Source organism: Anoplolepis gracilipes, chromosome 14 (assembly GCF_047496725.1).
Source record: "Anoplolepis gracilipes chromosome 14, ASM4749672v1, whole genome shotgun sequence".
Taxonomy (NCBI): domain Eukaryota; kingdom Metazoa; phylum Arthropoda; class Insecta; order Hymenoptera; family Formicidae; genus Anoplolepis; species Anoplolepis gracilipes.
The window spans coordinates 9,157,022-9,166,329 of record NC_132983.1 but is presented as its reverse complement, the minus strand read 5'-3'; positions in this window follow the sequence as shown (position 1 = coordinate 9,166,329).

The window sequence follows — 9,308 nt, the reverse complement described above, 5'->3', positions numbered from 1 at the left end:
AACGCCTAAAACAAAGATATCGATATAACAGAAATTTGTAAAAATCGAATTGCCGACCGACGACGCGCCAAAACAACACATACGAGATTTGCGAGAAAATAGGTCGATGTAAATAGAGGTCGAATAAGAAGACGGCTAAAGCTTTTGAAAAGGACGAACGTTAGGCAGAGATTGTTGAGCTCTCGCAAAAAACGGTCGAAAGTGTAAAAAGCAAAGAATAAGGCTCGTGAAGGAGCGCGAATTAAGTGCGGAAGGAGATCGGTCATACCGAGATTAATTGAACTGTGTGCTTACGAACGAAACTTGTGACATTTATATTTCTTTTCTTTTTTTTTGTAAACTGCATTTGTATAATTCTTGCCAGTCAAATCTTATATTAAACCTTTTTTTTATATCAAAAGTATCATCTGAATATTAACAATCATTGCTAATATCCTGAACATATTCCTACATTACTTATTGGGAGCATTGTCCACCATACATGCATAAAGCAGTGCACTGCAAATTGAGCCGCTCGCACTTGCAGCTCTTCACGCACATCGTTTTGCAGCGGCAACTAATTAATTCTGAGCATTCGTCAGAATTCGCTTGTGGCAAAATTGTCCATAGTGGCTCTATTTTATTTTTATCTAATGTCTTCCATCCTCAGCTGGTTGCATTAGGTATAGCATAAGCACTGTCTCCAAATATGTTATAACGTCTTCAAGTGCCGAATAGTTTCGGTCGGAATCAGGATTCGATCTAGTCGGTGTGCGAGAAACGTAAGCGGGTTTGTATTTCGAAGTGTGTTTTATTTATCATTTGAATGTACAGTTGATAGTGTATTTTATAAATGTGTGAGCGCTAGTGTGTACATGAGGTGTGTGTGCGTGTGCGTGTGTGCGTGTGTGCGTGTGTGTGTGTGTGCGCGTGCGCAGTTTGTACAATGGTTGTACGTGTAGGTGTAGATGCAACGCGAGTGCAAATCTCGGCAGGGAGGCGGCGAACCGGTACGGCACGGCGGGTGCTTCGATATATCGAACCATTGGTTCACCGTTCAATGTTTGGACTGTCGCGCGAATCGTCGTAGGTCAGTGACCGTTCGACGTAAATATTTTGGCCGGCGTGTTGACGCGATGAGCGGATTTAAAGGGCCGGTTTGAATGCCGCGTGCGATACTTCGCGCGGGAGGCGTTATTTCGGTGCGCCGAGATATTTATCGATCGGTCACGTGGTGAGTGTAGATCGGTCGGTAGAAGACTTGTTTTAACTTAAGGACGGATCCGGCGGACGACAAAAACTCTTGTCGGGGGTGGCGCACTCTCCGCCCCGAGACTGTGGTGTCCGCTGGTTCGTTTGGGGATAGTTTGTGATTTATGTATTTGACTAGTTTGAATCGGCTGAGAACGCTCAGCGGAGATCGAGAACTCTCGGTCGCGGTTCTTTCGCAGGCTTGGTTTGGATCGGTTTCGGAGACTTCCTCGAGCATAGCCCGCTGTCGGAAGCTGGAACGGAGCTGGCCCCGTTGCGGTGGCCCTTTTTATTCTGGCTTCTTTGCCCTCTCTTTCAGTTGCCGGCTTCTCCTTCCAGAAGAATTACGTTGAATAATTCTTTTGGAAGGTTCGGTTAAAATTTTGAACGCCGTTGTGACCTCAGGCTTCTCCGTGCTCGGTTGGCGGAGTTCGAGGCCTCAGTAACCATCGAGACCGTGTCGCCGCTCGGGTGTTTACGGTGACAGTCGGACGGTACCCGAGCGGGACTTAGTCTTTCTCTCGCCGAGATCCTTCGGTCGCAACGGCCGGGGTTTTGAGAAGAATAAAAAGGGCGCCTCCGCTTTTGCCCGGTCGATGGTCACCGGGCAGCGGACTTCCGACTGATGGTCGGTCGGGGACGAAGCTGTTGACAGTAACGGGGGGTGCCTCGTTACATCGTGATTGAAGCATTGCTCGCTTCACGTGTTAGCGCAATGCTTCTTCAGTTGGAAGTATATACTTTCTATATAGAAGGTAGCTGCGGCGATATCACATCAGAATCGACTGTACTTATAAAATGTTTTTATGACCTGATAATAATGCACTTTTTACATGAACAAGAAGTCTGATGTCTGCTTCTTCATGTGAACATGGAGCAAGATCATTACTGATTAGAGAACCTGCAGATGTTATTGAATCTTTATCAGTACAAATCACTAGCTTGCCATTAGTTTCAATTAAAGTTATTGTATTTGCTAAAAGATGAAAGAGTTGTTTCTTATTGCCATCAACCTGCAAAAATTTATTGAAAACTATTGGTAAGGGTGTGGTTGGTCTGACAACCATTTTTTTTCAGATACTCGTTTAAGTCGTATATCTGTTTTAAGACTACCTGGCAAGTATCTATCAAAAACTATGTCGACTTTCTGAAAGTTTAAAAGACGAGAATTTATAGCAGGTAAAAATACTTTCGAACAGTACTCAGAAAATGTCTTTGATGTTTTTACATGCAAAGAATGAACTAAGGCAGCACCATCTATAATAATAGCTGAACAACATGAAACAATATCATTGTCTTCTGCTTCACCATTACTTGCACTATTAGATAAACAATTAATGACATCAGATTTTTTGTTGCTTTTCGAAGTCTCCCAAACTCACTTATTGAAGGAGGATAAGGATGATTTTCATGAGCAAAAAACTTTGTCACATCTGTTTCTCTAATCTGACCGGCCACATATAACTTGCAAAATACATTTGCATCTTTTTTAAGATCTTTTATCTGCATTTAAAGCTTTGATTTTATTGTTTTTTTCGTCGTTGAATAATGCCAAATTGCATCGCTTTATAATAGCATGTACAGAGTGTTTCTGCAACATACAGATCAGTAAGTTGGCTTGCCTATCTGACGATCAGCAGGAGCATGCTTTACCAACCTCGCATAATCGAAAATTAATAAAATCAGAGGATCGATCATATAATTTTTTCTTTGTAAAAAGTGAAAAAATTACGTAATTGATACCTTAAATGCAAATCCGATAGGGAATGAGGAAACTGAAATCAGCTTTTAACATACAGTATAATTGTAATATTTAATATAAGTAAAATAAGATAGATAACACAAATAAAATATATAACACAATTACCACAATTAAAATATAATAAGATAGATAAAATAAGAAATAAAATGTTTTTTGTTTAAATTTATTATATTTTATTTCTTATTTTATCTGTCTTATTATATTTTAATTGTGTTATTATATATTTTATTTGTGTTATCTATCTTATTTTATTTATAATAACGAACTGTGTAGGCTTCTGTCTTTAAGATGGTCAATGCAGCCGCTGTTACTTGATGAACATATCAAGTACGTTTTACGTGTGAGCATGATAAGAAAGACTCTGCTCGTCCAATACTCGTCACTCCAGCGTCAACAAGAATGTCAATCCAGCCTGATCCAGTTAACCATGAACCTATTATACTCATGATTGCCATTTCTATATGAAGACCTCCCATCATGATAACAAATTTATCTTCGCCGTACAAGTGAGGAAATCTCCATTGCAACTGTTTGGCTAAAGCATAAATAGGCTGATCTCCAGTGAACACTGTTGCATTTAAATATGTTACAATACTTGTTCATCGATATTGGAGATATGACAGTACATGTCATATCTCCAATATTGTGTACCGAAGGCGGCAATTCTTTGATTACTTGTCTACTCCACTGGACATCTTGAATTTTCAGTCGTTTATCTGTTAACATGGTATTTGGATGTTGTATCAAAGTTATGCTCGTTCCATGGAATGAGTTTTAAGCAGACATCGATGACTGATTATGATCAATGTTATCAATAACCGCTGTAGTAAAAATATTACGATGTAATGATTGAGGAAGTACGCAGTTTGGGGTTTCGTATGACTCGCAAATAACATTAGTAACTGTGGATAAAACATACTGAACTCGATCATATGATACAGACAATCCTAAAGCATAAAGATGATCAATCAGATTTTTGCTTTTCGCTGTTGAGTACATCTTTAAACCAATATACAAAGATAAAGGAGTTTCACGCTTAACAAGATGATTAACATTTGAACTTGTATATCTACGCTTGGATTTTACTGCATTGAATCGTATCAATTGCGCTAAAGAAAGTACAGAAGTTTTCTCAAACGTTTCATCACTGGGATCTGATCCTTCAAGATCATTTGCAACAGTAGTATCAAATTTTTACTCACGCATAGTTTAGGTACAAACTCTTTCGAAAAAGAACTTGTAAACTTAGGATATTTGTTAAATAAATCTCTACGAATAATTTTAGTAGCATGTGCTAGACACATTCCATCACTCTTCGAGTCATCAGCAATAGCATCTCGTATGGCATCTCCATTAGATTTTTCGAAATAAAGCATTAATTCTTTCTCAATTTTACAAGAAACTAATCCTGGGATTAAAGAGATAAGCTCCTCTTTTAGCCTAGATCGATGTATTTTTGGCTCTGCAATTCCAAGATTGCGCATTTTTTCTCCATTTGATTTGTTAGTACTGCTAATTTGAAAACTGGAGATGTGTCTCTGTTTAAATACATATCTTCAATATACTCCACTATTTGAGACAAAGCAGAACCATAAACAATACTGTAATTTTCCTTTTCATTTTCTTCATTTTTATTTTTATGTTGTTCACACCTAGCTCTATTTCGAAATCTTACATAGCATCGTTTGTGATATTTAGCTTTTTGAGCTACCAAATCAGCAAAACAAAGCTTCGACAAAATCTTGACATCTTGAAGCTCCATCGCCAAAAATAAAATTGAAGAACCTATTTCTAATGTTTGTGGAGTCATAAGTTTTTTATAAGTTGCATCATTATCATAAAATAAGCATAAATCCTGAATATTGTTATGTAAGGACGTTACAATTTTAGATCGAGTGTATATACTTCTGAAAAAGTTGAAGCATTTGAATCATCAAGTATTTGTCTTTTCTTTAGCCTTTCTAGTTTTTGTTTATCGAACTTTGTCCGACAAGTTTTGTGAAATTTTGCTGAATGAGATATAAGTGATTCAACAACACTTCGGCCATCATTAAGCAAGGAAAACGGAACAGACTTTGGCAACGCATCAATTTCCTTAAAAGCAATCAAGTCTTCACCAAGAGATTTAAGTCCAATCTCTTTTGCATTGATGAGCATTTTTCCTGTATCTTCCTGACAAAAAATGCATCTCTCCCATCTAATAACAGGAGGCGGTGAAGGCACTGTATCATCTTCTATATATAAAAAAAGAGCGAAATACGGATGTACATTTTTAAGTTTAAATTACTCGAAAACGAATAATTGTAGGATATAATAAAATAAATAAATAGTAAAATTTAAAAATGAAATAAAAAATTAATTACAAATTACTACTTTTCATGTCTCAAAATTAAGTATTTAATTTTAATTTAATATGCTCCATTTTTACCAAAAATAACAGTACACGGAAAGAGTTAATAATAAATATTATATAATTATCTCATATAATTCTAGAAAATTCATAAAACTGTAGAAAACAAGAATTTTTTAAATAAAAATATAATAAAGATTGAGAATTTTTAATCTTTAATCAGTTCTAATCTTGATTTCTTTGCAATTGACATTTTGTTTACTAATAATAAACTGAACTCAATAAATTAAAAACTTAAGGGTATAAAATAAAAATTTAGTATTGAATAGAATACTATCAACAATATAAAATTGGCTGCGTTCAGCAAAGAAAGCAAATCAGTAAGCGCTTAATGATTTGCTTTCTCTGCTGAACGCAGTTATTGTAACCGAAACATAGGCCTACCAATCAGCCAGTTTAAATGATAACCTAAATGATAAATAGTTTTAAATATTGCTCACAAATGAATTTTATTCCATTCCCTATACCTTTAAAAATAGCATTAACATTCAGAAGTTTATAAAATACAATGTCAATTATAATTAGCAGAACCGTAGCCATTTTCGACATTTTTTTAAAACTAATATTTGACATTTAATTAAAATAGTGGCTTTGTTTTTGACCGTACAAAAAACTGCTGCTTTAGACAAAAAATGTGTATTTTTTGCGCTGAACATTTTTTATATAAACAATATTTTTGATATCTTTTACCGTTTTCGAGTTATTTGGATAAAACTATTTTTTATCGCCATTTTTAAAGGTACCGGCAAAAATATATCAGACACAGTTTGTGTCTCAACGGATTTTTGTTCCCCATATATTTTTTGATATATGTACCAAGTTTTATGCTGGTATCCCAAAATGAAATATTATATAATTTTTTTGTACTGTTATAACGCACTAAAATGAGGAACATAGATCCATTTATTCCACAAGTTTGTTACCACTGACAAAAAAAGGGTTGGAAGTGTCCCCCTTCGATTTTAATAAGCTTTGACTATGTTGTAGTATAGGTTAAAATAGGAGACACGTATTTTTTTATAAGTGCCCATACGCCCGTTAAGGGGGTGAAACACCCGGACGAGATCCGATAGCGCACAAACCCGATAACGCACGAATGTTGCTAATTGGTCAGTTAGGACACTAGGACCTTCTGATTGGTCAACTGTGCTGGTTATCTTAAGCATCGGTCGATATGTGTGGTTGTGCGCTATCGGGCTCGTGGGCTAACGGGACCCTCCCAAACACCCTCTTGAGAAAAATTGATTTTTACATTTCTGAGCGAATACTGTCGAAACAATAAGATATAAAAAAATATTTCAAATAAAAGTTTTATGGTTTTTCATATACTTTAAAACTCCTTTCCTCTTGATCCATTCCTTCTATCCCTCTCCACATCCACGTTCGTCTCTCTCCTCTTCCTCTTCTCCTCTTCCTCTCTTCTCTCCTTTTCTTTTCTTTCCTTCTCCTTTCGCTCTCCCTTCTCACCCTCTCCACCTTTTCCTCCATCCTCCTCCTTCCTTTCTCTCTCCCCCCTCTTCCTCTTCTCCTCCCATTCGTCCTCTTCTTCCTCTTCTATCATCTTCCACCATGCATCTATCTTTCCCTTCTCTTCTCCTCTCTCCCCCCCCTCTCTTGTCTCTCTCTCTCTTTCTCTTCTCCATTTCTCTGTCCGCCCCCCTCACCTATCTTTCCCTCCTTTCTCCTGACCCCCTTTCGATTTTCTCTCTTCTCTCCTGTTCTTCCTCTTGCTATTTACAATCTCCTCTCCACACCGCCCCCTTTTGCCTTCCCACCCACCAGTTTCCCCCCTTCTTCCCTTTTCGACTCTTCTCTCCTCTTCTTTCTTCTCTCTTCCTTCCTCCTCTCGTCTTCCTTTTCCCTCCGCCTCTCTTTTTCCGTCCACTCGCTTCCTTTCTCTCCTTTCTCTTTTATTCCCTGTTTCTTCATCCTCTCTTCCGCCTCATTCTTTTCTCCGCTCGCTTTGAGACACTTTTCTTCCCCTCTCTCCCCTCTCTTCTCTCCTCTTCTCTCTTCCCCTTGCTACTCCGTCATCCTTCTTTCCTCTTCTTCCTCCATCCCTCCTCCTTTCTTCTCGCACTGTCTTTCCTTCTTCCTTCTTCCTCCTTATCTCTAGCTCCCCGTAGATCCCCCTCAACACTATCAACACCACATCACTTCCATCATACACTCTTTCATTTCCTTCATTTCATTCCTTATCCGTCTTAATTCCTCCATCTCTCCTTGTCCTTTCCTCATCAATCCCACTTCCCTTCTCCTTCCTTTGCTCTGCTCTGCTCTTCCTATCCTTCCAGTCAAATTTTCCTTTATTTTTTCTTCGCACCTTTCTCTCAACCTATCTCTTTCGCCACACGTGTCTCCCGATCATGCCTGCTATCCCATCTCGAATTGATATCTTCATGACTTCCTTTATCATATCGATCTCTCGGTCTTCCTTTCTCGCGCTGTGCACTCTAACACACTCTACCCGCCATCTACCGTTGATTCCCTGTACTCCTTCTCTCTGCCGCACCGCTCCTGCTTACCGATATCGATATATTGCCACGTTCCATCATCCTCTTCTTTCCCCTCCTCTCTACTCTCTACATTTATTTCTCACTCCACCTTTTTCACTTTTAATTGTTCTTCCTTTCTTCTTCACCTTCTCTTTCACATCATCTTTCTCCTCCGCTATCATTCCTCCGCTTTCTAATCCTCCGTCTTCTTCCTTCTCGCTTCTCTCGTTTCCTCATCCTCCTTTATACCATCAATTTTACCATGTTATCCTCTGTCTTCTCGCTCCGAGTTTCAATCTCTTGTATTTCTCTTCTAAGCCTGTCTTCCACTTTCACTCCAATTTCCCACCTTCCACTAGCTCTCCACTTTCCCATCCACCCTCACTTTCACCTCATAAGCACCTCTTTCCTCTTAAAAATCCTCACCTTGACGCTTTCTTTCTTTTCTCCAACACTCTCTCTACCCGTCATCTTTCCTTCCTCCAATATTATAAAACAGAATATCTAATTAGTAAAATACTCTATTTCTTTTTTTATATATGTAATGTATATGAGCAAGAATGTTATCTTGCTATTTACATTTTCGACACAATAATGCATACATGTTTTGCTGCACGCGGTTGTAAATAAAACTATATTACACCAACTTATCTCGCCGTTGCGTAAACGTGTCTGTTTATTCATAGAACTGAATCATTTAATCTATTAACCTCCGCATCCCGTCAAAGATTTTCCTTGTTCGACTAGTTCTATTTTTAATGTATAAAAACAGTATTTTTCTTGTGCAAATTATATATTTAATGTCACATAACATATATATTAATTATTTATATATGTATATATATATATATATGTGTGTATGTGTCATAGTTTATTTTAGTACATAAACGACTGTATATCCGTGGTAGATCCGTTAATTATATTGTGAATCTTTTAATAAAGTACGAAACATTAATACGTATGACCTTTTTTTTTATTTTGGTAGTATTTATTATTGGAGTAATATACACATATATATTTTATTAAAATACTTTTATTGAAATTATTAAAACATTAAATTTTACATGAAATAAAATATGCATTTTAATTATATATACAGGGTCCGATCACGACCGCCTCATAGCTCAAGATAGTTAATAGTTATTAATAGTTTAATAATTATTGCGATTTGCGCAATAATTATTAAACTATTAATTAAAAACGCTCAATGAACAATATCATATATATATATATATATACATATATATGTTATATATATACAGGGTGTCCGATAATAACCGCCTCACCGCTCATGTACAGGTAGAACAGGTCAAACTAAGTAGAAAAGTCCTCTACCATTTTTCGATTTTCGAAATAATTATCGAGAAATTAATTAACAAAGATTGACAAATCTGGGCGAGTACAAGCGCGC